Genomic DNA, 13,516 nt, shown 5'->3' with positions numbered 1-13,516 from the left:
TGGTCCCAAGTATAAAGAGTAAAGAGTGTGAGGGAAGATTCTGACTTATGGACTAGCTTAAAATGGATAGAGAACAATAGTTATTGAAAGAAGATCAGAAGGAGACTCAGGAGGAAAGGAGAATGGACGACGGGAGAGAGACATCGTGGGGCAAGAAGAGGACCAAGAGGTTTAAGGACGAAGGGGAAGATAAAGAAGATCCAGAATAAAAGAGACTATTAATTAAATAAGGACTAAATTGTTATTCAAATAAGACCAAAAGAGACAATATTAGAATTACATGGATGAGGAAATATCTGGGCTGAGTTATCACTGAAGGAAGATAGTGATATAACTTTATTTGTTGGGAGAAATAAAAGGCTACTATTATTTACTAGTGGACTTATATATTGGACATTGGAGAAACATACTAGGTGAAAAATAAAAATTAGTAAGGAGAATAATAATAATCATCATCATCATCATCATAATCATAATAACAAAAATTGCAGTACTTAAAGAATTCCCTTTGGTAATATTGAACAGATGAAGAAAATATTTTTTCTTAATGGATGAATTAAAGAAGTTACAAATTAGATTTAGATGGGAAAGACAAGAGGGAATAACGGTTACTTATAAAGAAAACAAATACTGGTTAACAACAGAGGAAAAGGTAAGAGAATTTTATAAAATGTTGAAAAAAGAAAAAGTACTAAAATCACAGACATCCCCAAATCTCTCAGCTTCAAAGGGAAAGAAACCAAAGAGAGCGAGGTATCATTCTGCGGAAGAAGGCCCAGGTGCAATGGCTTTACCAACTGATGATGGAAATGAAGATGATAAAAATAATGGCGACTTGGAACCAGAAGAGGAAATTAATAATGTCTGACCTTGTACAAAATGCTATTCAAACAATGTTAATGGTTTTAATTCTCCAAATAAGAGGAAAAGAATTTTTAATCGAATTAGGAAAAACAATTACAATATAGTGGCCCTTCAAGAAACACATATTGCAAAAAAGCACACAAATATATCTGTCTCAAAGTAAATTAGGTAAGGAATATTATTCATCAGCTGAAGAGAAAAAGAGAGGGGTAGTCCTCTATATTGATGAAAAAATTCCTTCGGAACTACAATTCAAAGACCAAGATGGTCGGATAATAATAGTTAAAATCATGATTGGTATGAAAAATATTCTCCTGTGCAATATTTACGCTCCAAATGGTCCTAAACGATTTCACAACTAGAATTTGATGATATAATATTATTTGGAGATTTCAATGGAGTTATGGATAAAAATATGGATAAAACAAAAAATAATACAAAAAAGAAAAAAGATATGACTAGTACCCTTCCAAGGAGCTTTCTAAAATCTAAAGAAAAATTTGGTCTAGATGATACATGGAGAGAATACAATCCTAACCAGAAGGACTACATTTTTTATTCTAACAGGCACCAAAGTTGGTCTAGGATTGATATGAATTGGACTTCCAAAACTTTAACAACTAAAATTGGATCTGACCATAATGCATTGGAAATGATAATAAATCGGAACAGAGAAAGAATTAGATGGAGACAAAATGATAATTTGCTTAAATCAGAAGATATTCTTATAAACAAAAACATAACAAAAGACTTTTTCAAAACAAATGATATTCCCGGAACAAAGATTAAAATAGTTTGGGATTCATATAAAGCTGTTATAAGAGGCCATTTGATTCAGCAAAGCACGAGGAAAAAGAAACTGAGACAGCAAAAAATTAATGAAATAAATAAAGAAATAGAGATTAAAGAAAAGGAACTTAAAAGGAACCCGAAAGACTCCCATACAAAAAAAAATTTTGGATATATTATTAAGGAAATAAGTAATATAGAAACAGATCACATTGCAAATAAGCTGAAATATTTATAACAGTACTTGTTTGAAAATGCGAATAAACCAGGAAAATGGTTAGCGAGAAAGATAAGGAAAAAGAGACTTTCGCAACATATTTCTAAAATCAAGACAGGTAATATAACATACACAACAGAAATGAAAATAAAGAACCAATTTACAACATTTTACAAGAGACTATACACAGATGAAAATATAGACCCAGATCTCAGAATATTTGAGTAAACAAAGATTAACTAAAATATCAGAAGAGCAAAGATATGCTTTAAATAAAGAAATCACTGAAGAAGAAATCAAAAAGACTATAAAAGATTAAAAAGTTAACAAAGCACCGGGCTGAGATGGTTTTACTGGTGTCTTTTATAAAACTATGCAAGAAGAGGTCACTCACTTCTTTAAAAAAGTAATGAATGAGATCTTATAAAATAAAGAAATACCAGAAAAATGGAGAAAGGCGGAGATAGCAATGATACATAAGGAAGGTACACATATGGAAGACGTAAAAAACTATCAGTCAATCTCTCTCCTAAATATCGATTATAAAATCTCCTCAAATATTATGGCGGACAGATTAAAATACTTTTTAAAAAATTGGATTGGAGAAGATCAAGCGGGATTTTTACCAGAAAGAAGCACTAAAGTAACTTCTGAATTATCCTAGACACATTGGAATACTATGAAACACATCATCAAAAGGAATTAGCTTTGCTTTCTCTAGATGCAAAGAAAGCTTTTGATAATTTAAACTTTTTCAAACTGCTATTTCAAGAATTAGATATGGGTTTTCAATTCCAAAATGCAATTTCAGCGATCTACAAACAACAAAGCGCAAAAATAATAATAAATGGCCAACCCACGGAAGAATTTCTGATAAATAAAGGCACCAGACAAGGTGTCCCCTCTCGCCCTTAATATTTATTTTCACATTAGAGATTTTAATGAGAAGTATAAGAGAAGACAAGGATTATTATTTTTTTGCAATATAGTTTTTATTTATTTCTTAAAGAAAAGGATACATCAAAAGTGGGGGAACAGACTAGATAGTGGAGAATAGTAGGAAAAGGGAGTAAGTGAAGGAGGGACAGAGAGAGAAAAATAACAATAGGATAAACACGCACACACACACATATATATATGCAATAAGAGGAGGAGAAAAAAATAAAAATAAAAGGGGGGGAGTGGTGCTTTGACTTCCCATGCATGCTTCGAAGACTTTCCTTTCGTTTTCTTCGACAGTTTCTTTCATTTATTCTAGCCTCCATCTTTTTATTTGTTTTTATATGCAAGACAGATCTATCATGAAGTTCATTCTTCTTTCTCTTAAGAAGTTTACCACTTTTGTCCAATCTGTTTTATTCTTCCCTTCTCTTATCTTTTGTGTCAGTATATCCACGTGCATAATATCTATTATTTTAATCAGCCAATCTTCAGCATTTGGGACTTCTTCCTTTTTGCATATTCTTGCTAAAGTCAATCTTGCTGCTGCGCTAATATAGAATAATGTTCTACCTTCATTTTTCTTTAATGTTGTAGTTGTGAATCCTAATAAGTATGTTTCTTGTTTTAATTTAAATTTAATTCCTAACATTTTTTGCATCATTTTGTGTGCTGACTTCCAAAATTCTTTAATTTTTGGGCAGTCCCACCATTGGTGGAATAAAGTTCCTGTTTTCCCCCCACATTTCCAGTATATTTTGGAGGGTTTTTTTTGTTAAATTTTGCTAGCCTTTCCGAGGTGTTATACCAGCGGAATTGCATCTTGTACCAATTTTCTCTAATATCAATTGCTGCAGTGTATTTTTTTTCTCCAAATCTCTTCCCAAAGATCCAAATTTAAATTATGTCCTACATCTTTTGCCCATTTGATCATACATTCCTTGATTTGTTCTTTTTCTGTTACCCAGATTAATAATTGTTGATAGAGTAATTATATTAATTTTGTGTCTTTTTGCATTACAATTTCCCACATTCCATTTTCCTGATTGAAACCCTTTTTAGCGTCCTCTTTGTAACTTGCTTGTACTTGATAGTATTGGTACCATGAAATATGTTCGTGTGTTTTTCTAATTTCGGTTTGTGTTTTGATTATGAATTCATTGTTTTGTTTTTTTAATAGTTGGTGATATGTCAGCCAATTCTCTTTGTTAAACTCTCTTTTGTGTTTTGCTTCTATGGGCAAGATCCATAGAGGGGTTTTGTTATAAAATCTATCTTTATATTTTTCCCAAACTTTTATTATTGAAGCTCTTATGAAATGATTGCTAAAAAAATTCTGTTTTTCTTTTGTTGTACCATATATAATTGTGCCAACCTGATCTGAAGTCATGGCCTTTCAGAGTTAACAGTTTCCCATGTTTTAAGTTTGCCCAATCTTTCATCCATATTAAATTGCATGCTTCATAATAGCATTTTAAGTCTGCAAGACCCAAACCCCCTCATTTCGTGTCATCCCTTAGTAGATTTATATTGATTCTTGCTTTTTTATTTTTCCATATGAATTTGTTTATATCCTTTGTCCAAATTTTGAATAAGTGGTCTGTTCTTATTATTGGTAGTGATTGAAACAGAAATAATAATTTAGGTAAAACCATCATTTTTATCATGACAACTCACCCCATCAAGGATATATTTAGAAATTTCCATTTTTCTAAATCTTTTTTGATTTTTATCCATGTTGCTTCATAGTTGTTTTTTAGTAATTTGGAATTATTAGCCGTGAAATGTATTCCTAAGACAAGGATTTAAAAGGAATCAGAATTGACAAACAAGAATACAAAATAAGAACATTTGCTGATGATGTCATTTGTATCATTGAGAACCCAAGAAATAGCATACAAAAATTGATAGATAAGATTGAGGAATATGGTCAATTGGCAGGTTTCAAGATAAATTAAAAAACAACAGCAATACTAACAAAAACATGACTAAAAAGAAGCAAGAGGCATTACAACAAACAACTGGCATTATAATCTCAGCAAAGATAAAATATTTGGGAATATGGATGACTAGTAAAAATAATCAACTTTTGAAAAATAACTTTACGGTAAAATGGCAAGAGATAAAGAAAGAATTAGAAACCTGGAAAATTTTAAATCTAGCATTACTAGGAAGTATTGCGGCAATTAAAATGAATATACTCTCTAAATTATTATATTTATTCCAAAATTTACTGAGAATTCAAAGCATTAAGATTTTTAAAGAATAGAATAAAGATCTGGTGAAGTTTATTTGGAAGGGGAAGAAACCTAAAATTAAATATACAACAATTATAGACTCTAAAAAGAGAGGTGGTTTCAGCCTTCCTGATTTTAAAATATATTTTGAAGCGTGCTCACTGGTGTGGATCAAGGACTGGATAAAACTAGCCAACCCCAAAATTTTGACACTTGAAGGATTTGACCTACGAAGAGGGTGGTATGCATACTGCCAAGGGGAAAAAATTGGAAACCATTTTATTAGTTCTTCATTATTTCATGTATGGGATAGATATAGAAGAAACTTTTACGATAAGACACTAAGATGGTTATCAACGCTTGAAGCAAACCAAAGACAGTTATTAGGATGGACAAAGTGGCCCTCGTATAAAGATTTGTTAATAGGGGAAAAAAATAACCTTACTTTGAGAACACACGAAGAGATTAAAACATCTTTTAAGGAAGTGACTTGGCTTCAATAGCTGAAAATTAGAGAGCATTATAATAATGACAAGAAATTGGGTTTTTCTGAAAAGGAAGATTTCTGGGAAATGATACTAAAAACAGAAAATAAACTTATAATGAAAATCTATAGTAAATTGTTAGATTGGGCTACTGAAACAGAGGAAATTAAAAACTCAATGATAAAATGGGCAAGGAATATAGAGCGACCCATTCAAATGAAAGAGTGGGAAGAAATTTGGCAAAGGAGATTGAAATTCACTTACGCAACGGACCTAAAAGAAAATTGGTTGAAAATGCTACACCAGTGGTACCTTACCCAAAGAAATTAAGTTTGATGTATAAAAATTCAATAACAAATGTTGGAAATGCAAAACTAAAGAAGGTTCATACTATCATTGTTGGTGGTCTTGCGACAAGATAAAGATATTTTGGAATATGATACATAAGGAATGCCAGAAAATATTACAAATTAAGTACAAAATGAAACCTGAAATATATTTATTGGGGATGTTCGAAACCAGTCTCATCGGTGATCTAAATAAAGAAAAACTACTAACATTCTTTACGACAGCTGCAAGAATGGTTTTTGCTAAAATGTGGAAACTAGGAAATATTCCGGATAAAGAAGATTGGGTAAATAAAGTATTGGAGATAAAAGATATGGATAGACTAACATATTTATTAAAAAAGAATCCAGGCAGAGGAGTAAAAATTACTGATTGGTCATTAGTGGAAGATTATATGAATGCGAACTATCAAGTATAAAAAGAGATGTGGTAACTTAAACTTGAAGACCAAAGGGGAAAGAGACTTTGTTACTCTTAAGAAAAAATACTAAGAACATAAAACAGATGGAAGAAGAACGGAAGTCAATGTGTAAATATAGCCCCTTCCCCTTCCTTTTTTTTCTTTTTTCTTCCTTCTCTCTCTTCTTTCCCTATGTAGCCCTATCTTTTCTTTCCTACTTTCCTATTCAAAGATTTTTGTTTCCCCACTTTCACTGTATAAAACTTGAAAACCTTAATAAAAAGTATTTTAATAATAATAATAATAATAATAATAATAATAATAATAATAATAGAGTAAAATAAATGTAATAGTAGCAACAATAATAGAGAAAAATAATAAATGTAATAATACCAATAATAATAGAGAAAAATAATAAATGTACCATATATTCTCGAGTATAAGCTGACCCAAATATAACCAGAGTATAACCAGGACCCTCACCTGAGTATAAGCCTAGGGGGGCTTTTTTAGTCTTTAAAAAGAAGGCTGAAAAACTAGGCTTATGCTCGAGTATATACAGTATATTTTGCCTAACATTGACAAAATAAATAACTAATACTTTGTTACAAATTCTGCTGTCCAAGGCAACTGCTTCAGTCTGTCTTATCATGGGACCAAATCTGGGGATGTTTCACATTATGATGTATTAATTTTGTTATCATATTTTATTAGAGCCAATGTGGTGTGATGGTTTGAGTGTATGGACGGACAATGCTACTAGAGACCAGGGATCAGATCGCTCATCTGTCATGGAAACCCACTGGATGGCTTTGACCAAATTATAATCTCTTACTCCCAGAGCAAGGCAAAGAAAAGGTCCCTCAGAACAAATCTTGCCAAGGAACTCCTGTTCGCCTTAAAGCATCTTAAAACTAAAAGCAATGGATATCCTGAATTGAACGTGATACCATGTATCTGTAAAACATGTGGTCTATTACCAAACTATGCCATGCTTTTGAAGAAGGTATGGCCAACATTCTACACCAACTTGTTAGAAATATCCATGTTTTAAAAATATCTTTTGGCTAGAAAACCAGACTGTCTCTTTTCCTTCTAGCAATCCCTTAAAACAGATTAGACAGCAAAATAATTCTGCCTTTTTCCAAGTACAGTCCTCACAGTTCCCCAGATAATGAACTAAGTACACTTTGAGGAGGCTTCTTCCTACAAATCTTTTTCATGGGCTCCTGCTTACTCAGAACAAGTGCAGAAGCATTTAAAACAGGTCATATTGTGCATAATGCACAGCAACTTTTCAAAGAAAAAGACTTCAGCTTTCCTATGGTAACAGAGCAAAATAAGTCTTTCTGTTCCAAAGCAACTAATTATTTCTCTCACTCTGTGTCTGGAGATGGAATTCCTTCTCATTCCTTGGTGAAATCTTGTTGCGTGAGGCACAGTCTTCAGCTCCAGAAGCACAAAGCTGCTTTGGAACAAGACAATGGATTAAAATGTCCTTTGCTCAAAAGCTTTCTGAATAGCCCCCAGTGTGGTATACCATGTACAAAACTGGAAACTGGAATAAAATGATCACAGGAGGTTTGGACAGGACACTTGCTTGAAGCAAGATGTGAACTGTACTCTGTACTTCTTGAGCTCAGAGTGTTATGTGAGCAGCAGGCATCTGGGAGCCAAAGCTAGAAATGAAGGGACTGTGAAAGCTTGCCTTTTCCCCCTGCCATCTCTCATTATGCCTCTATACATTATGAGCACTGCTTGAACTCTTAGCCCTGGCCAACAACAATGGACATTCAGAACACAGATGCCTTACTGAGGTTCTGGCTTCCTGTTGTTATCAGCTGCTCTCTTGGCAGGCACAAAAATGCTGTGTGTATTTTGTCGAGTGCATTATGATGCACGGTGTCAAGGATGTTCCCTTGTTTTTGAACTACAGCAGGGAAACATCCCAGCTATCTACACTTTTAGCATGACAGTGGGTTGAGGCTAAGGGGGAGTTCTTCAATTTACCAGAAGGCAAACAGTAATTCAATTACATTGGTGGGGATGATAAATAATAACTGCAAGTCTGGAAGCCTGGGCTGCAAACATTTGTCATAGTTATTGTGACTCTTGGCATGCTGGTGATGGTGTTGCTAGGAGTCGAGCTTTTGCACATCATTAGGGATTGGTTGTTGTCACTGGAAAAGGAAACCTTTCCCCATTTATTTGTATCTGTAAGCTATGTTGCAAGTTTATATATGATTGCAGTGGGTGTATTAACTCCATCCTGAGTAAGCACAACACTATTTTCTCTAGCTATTTTGTGGCCCTGATCTGTGATCCAGAGCTAAATGCCAGTGTTGGGGTCTTCAGGGACATGTTGTCTTGTCATTTCTTTCCACAGCATAATTGTGCTGTGCAAGAACCACTGAACTAGAGATAGGTAAACCAGCCTATCTGTACTATTTCTGTTTTGCAGGTCCTCATGTGTCAGCTCATTTCATTCTATTGCCACAAATATTCTTAATTGCGTTTTTAAACATTTTAAAAGCCCCATATTTAAATAGATATTTTAAATGTATGTTCATATGACTTGCATATTTGTATACATTCTTTGTCCTAAAAGAAACATTATAATATGCACGAGTTTGTCTTATGGTGAGAATTGCATCACACAATGTGGACAGATGCAATATAGAAACTATGGCCTAATTTCACAGTTTGGGAAAAAATAGTTTTTAAAACCTATATGTTCCAGAATCCCACTCCCTATCTTGCCAGCATGGCTAATAATAGGTAATTTCTGGAATCTGAAAGCAAAAAGGTTACTTCTTGAAACTCTTCCCAAACCTTATATTAGTCCAATAAATTGTGCATAAGGTTTATTCATAAGAATAAATTTCTCAGTCCTCCCAATACCGAAGAACGACAGCTTATACTCTACTGAATATGCCTTCTTTTTTCCACATACTTTAGGTGTTTGCATTTAAGAGGTTTATGAAGACAGTTTCAAAGCTTTTCAGATCATAACTGAAATTCAAAAGAAGGAACAGTGATTATTTTGGCAAATGGGGCAAGAAAACCATAAACCATATTTTCACTTGAGCTGCTTTTGAATACACATTTTAAGCTTAGTCATGGGATCCAAGAACTAACTGATATGGTATTTGTCTGAAACATAATTTTATCTTGTATAGAGGATGAAGACAGCTGCAAGTGGTATTAAGTATATATCAGAAAGGTAAGTGTATAAGCCTGCCATGAGAAAAACAACAACACATTTATGTTTGACACATTAAAGGCCAATATTATGAAAAAAAATCTCATAAGATAAAGCACACCATCAGGACTGCCTTAAGTCATCATTCAAAATCTTTATCCATCTTTTATTTCACTCGTCACTTCTGAGTGACTCTCAGTCAGAGAGAAAGATTGGCCATCAAATTCTACCAAAGCCTTTTAACTGGATATGCCAAGAATTTAACCTGGGACTTTTGTCATAAAAACCATATTCTCTGCCATTGAGTTGTAATTTTCCTACATTTAACAGGCTCTGTAAAAGGAAAAGCTTGGTAGGAGAAGATGGAAAAATAATAATTCTTCCTATGCAGATCCACTACACAATTATTCTTAGACAGGGCTGTATTCTTAAAGAATCTTACAGCTTATACTTTGATGAAGTAATTGAGATCCTTTTCTTGATCCTTCTAGATCCTTCTCAGAATTCTTCTCTATTCCCCTGAACTACAATGTTGGTGCCTTGAGTGATTGTCTACACTGCAAATATAAACCGATTTAGTCCAATTAACTTCTCAGGTTAATTTGCAAATGGTAGTTCACAGAAGTAAGCTAGTATGCCCTAGTAAGGATCAAGTTACAAATCCCTTAAGACAGAGGCAGGACAGCTAAAGTAGTTCAAAACCAATATAAATGTATTGTGAAGGTACAGATGATAAAGATGTCAATGTCTGGAAAATCAGTATGCAAAAGAATCTAATCTGGTAGTACCTTAGAGACATGCTCAGAGTATGAAGTTGGTAGCATAAGCTTTCATAGACTAATTATGTATGTATCTGTGAAAGCAGACTTAGGACTATCACACATGGCAACCAAACCAGCATTGAAGCTGGACATTTGGTGATGCCCCTATCACTTGACACAATGCTGCTGATCTGTATGCTCTCTGCAATTAAGCTGTCCCTCCTTATTGACAGACAAAGCCCATCAACCATTCTGAGTCAAACAACATTCCCATCACCTATCTTGTGCAATGGGTCCATTCCTCTTCTGTGCCAACATGCTGGCAGTAAAGTGACATCGAGAGATATTATTCTGCTCCTCTCCCACTCTCCCCCCTCCCATCACTATTCCTGAGGCGTCTGTTTTCTGTTTATATAATATTTATCCATTTATTTGTCTTTTTGTTTTTAAATGATAAAACTGCAAAAATTATTAAAAAAACAAAATTGCAGAACAACAGAAGTCCAACAAAATGGAGTTACAAGAGTAAGCGGATGTATGCTCACAAGACCACGGATTGCTAAAGGAACGCAATTGTGCAAACAGAGAGTGGTGCAACATCAAAGGTGCTCATCCCAGTATGTATCCACTATCTATGATAGCATGCCTGCTGTGGGGTAACAGCTTTGTGTAATGAAGTTCTTAGTCCACAAAGGCTTATGCTACAAGCTTTGTTCTTTCAATTAGTCTGTAAAGGTGCTATGAAATCCTACTGCATACAATAGAGATGTGTGCAAATAAGACATGGCAAGAAAAATCAAAATATATCTAGGTGACATCTATTAGTGATACACTGACAAAACAAGAAGAGATTCCATGCTTTAGGTTTTGGGTTCCCATAGTTCCTCATCTTTCTGTGAAGAAGATGTCAACAAAGCAGTGATTTCTGAATTTAAATGGCTGTGGTTCACGTAATATTGAGGGGCACCGAGGTGTTCAATTGCTATCATTATTACATTTGAAAAAGCTTCGATGAATTCAAATTCCTCCCCCCCCCACACACATACATACACTCCCAGCAGAGCAGCCTTTCATGTGACAAAGGCTATTAAATGTATCCAAAACAACATGCATGCAGATTATTTCAAATAGAATAACATTTACAGATTGAAGAGTCAGTGCCAAAGACCTATTAAAAGTCAGTTACCTTTAATACAGAGGGGCAGCTGCAAATGCTCTTGTCAAAGGCATTGCTTTCCCTTGTCTATTATGGAAACAAATCTCCTTTGGTGGAATTCTGATGCGTGGGTCACATTGTGTCTTGTTAAATCAGGGGCAGCTGTATCAAGCACCCACCCTCTGTGCTGACTAAGCCCAAAGCAATAGCATGCAAGTCACATATTCAGCTAACTAGTGTGAGAAGGTGTCTTTAGTATAGATTTGTTTCCTGTGTGCAAGGATAAAAATAGATTTCCCCCTATTTATTGTACACTTTGGCACATTTGACACAGAACATTGCACTGCGGTCTACGGTGGCTTTGGAAAACTGGTGCACTACTTGCACACAATAATGTGCTCTTCTTCCAGCATAACTCCTGGGAACTCCCTCCACAAAGATGTTATATCGCACCCCTCCCTCCTGGTTTTCAAGAAAAAATGTTAAGACCTGACTGTGGAACCAGGTGTTTGAGGAATAACATAACCACAGTGCAGTACAGAATAGACATAAATGAAGTGGCATGAATGACGACAACGGGACTAGGTGCTATGTATTAACAGTTTTAAATTGTATTTATATGTTTTATTTTGATTTTGATTTTAATGTTTAATGTGTTGTATTTATATTTTGTATTGCAATGTGGCACTGAATGATTGCCAAAACTATAAGCTGCTCGGAGGGTGTGATAGAGCGGGGTAGAAATATAGTAAGTAAATAAATGACTCATTTGACAAAAGAGAGCAAGCTGCTATGAATGGGACCACTGCTCCATCTAGCTAAGTGGTTCTCAACCTGGGGTCCCCAAATGTTTTTGGCATTCAACTCCCAGAAATCCTAACCGCTGGTAAACTGGCTGGGATTTCTGGGAGTTGTAGGCCAAGCATATCTGGGGACACCAGGTTGAGAACCACTGATTTAGCTCATACTATCTATTGTAAATGACAGAGACTTTCCCAATTCTTGGTTAGAGCTTAGAAATATGGTTTCAGTTTTTGGACTACAACCCAAAGATTCTACAACCAGCATGACCAGTAATATTCCCACATCTTTCCCTCAACTCTGTGGTTTCTGGGGCACATGACATTCCACCGATTTCAAGATGAAAGCATTTCTTTTAGTCTTTATTGCAATTTTATTCTGCATTCCCTTTTTATTCTGCACTTTTGCAAAGGATGTCCTGCACCTTAATCAGGATTAGTGGGAGGGGAGGATTTTATTGGACATGACACAGGTTGGTGGGAGATTACCTAGATTCAGCAAGCATGTGATATTGCTATATATATATATATATAGAGAGAGAGAGAGAGAGAGAGAGAGAGAGAGAGAGAGAGAGAGGGAGAGGGAGAGAGAAAGAGATCTCCACACATTTGAATATCTGAAGGGGCACCCCATGTCAAGAGCACTGTGAGCTTTCAATTATTCAGATATGCAGTTATCAGGAGCTTACATGCTCCATCAGTTAGACATGAGCATTACATGCCATTAAGAATCACTTCTTGTCATACTTTTAAAATACACTTGTTTTATGTGAATGTCTTAATATATGTGAAGCAAATGTGAAGAACTTGTATCTCTTTCTAAAATTGAAGTACATATCCTTCAAATCCTTCTAAGGTTTTGCACCAAGAATAGGAACTCAGATTTATCTATTATCCTTGCTGTGTTTCAAGACTGTTTGTGAATCTTAAGTAGTTCTCACACAGAACTCCTCTCAATTTCTACAGTAATTTCAGCAGTGCCCAAATATACTTCTAGCAGGCAAGGAAATTGCCACAGTGATTGCGCCACAATGCTACCTTGCATGGAGCACCTCTATGTATGTTCATGAGTTACATGGACAGATCCTCTTCCAGCTCCTTCATGCAATGACAGTGTGTTTCCCACCAAACTCCAACTCTGGGTGCTTTCAGACAGCACAAAATAGCAGGTTTTAAATGGAGGACAAAAAAACAAAAAACAAAAACCAGGACCTGGGAACATATCTCCTCACAGACTTGTGGGTCCTGGAATTTCTTCCCCCGCCATCCTCACAGGCTTCTTCTGTATCGGAACAAGATGGAGGGTGAACAGTAGGAC

At 35.0% G+C, this 13,516-nt stretch overlaps 1 long non-coding RNA gene across 1 annotated transcript in view; it reads right to left on the bottom strand.

The window, feature by feature from the left end:
- LOC134298321 (uncharacterized) overlaps positions 1–12,701 on the bottom strand; it is a 109,921-nt gene extending 97,220 nt beyond the window's left edge. Inside the window, exon 1 of the long non-coding RNA XR_010005335.1 lies at positions 11,429–12,701. This is a non-coding gene — a long non-coding RNA (uncharacterized LOC134298321). The remainder of the gene's footprint in view (positions 1–11,428) is intronic.
- Between the last annotated feature and the right edge of the window lie 815 nt (positions 12,702–13,516).

The sequence above is a fragment of the Anolis carolinensis genome, chromosome 1 (genome assembly GCF_035594765.1).
Source record: "Anolis carolinensis isolate JA03-04 chromosome 1, rAnoCar3.1.pri, whole genome shotgun sequence".
NCBI classification, from domain to species: Eukaryota; Metazoa; Chordata; class Lepidosauria; order Squamata; family Dactyloidae; genus Anolis; species Anolis carolinensis.
This window is presented reverse-complemented; position numbering and strand designations above follow the sequence as displayed.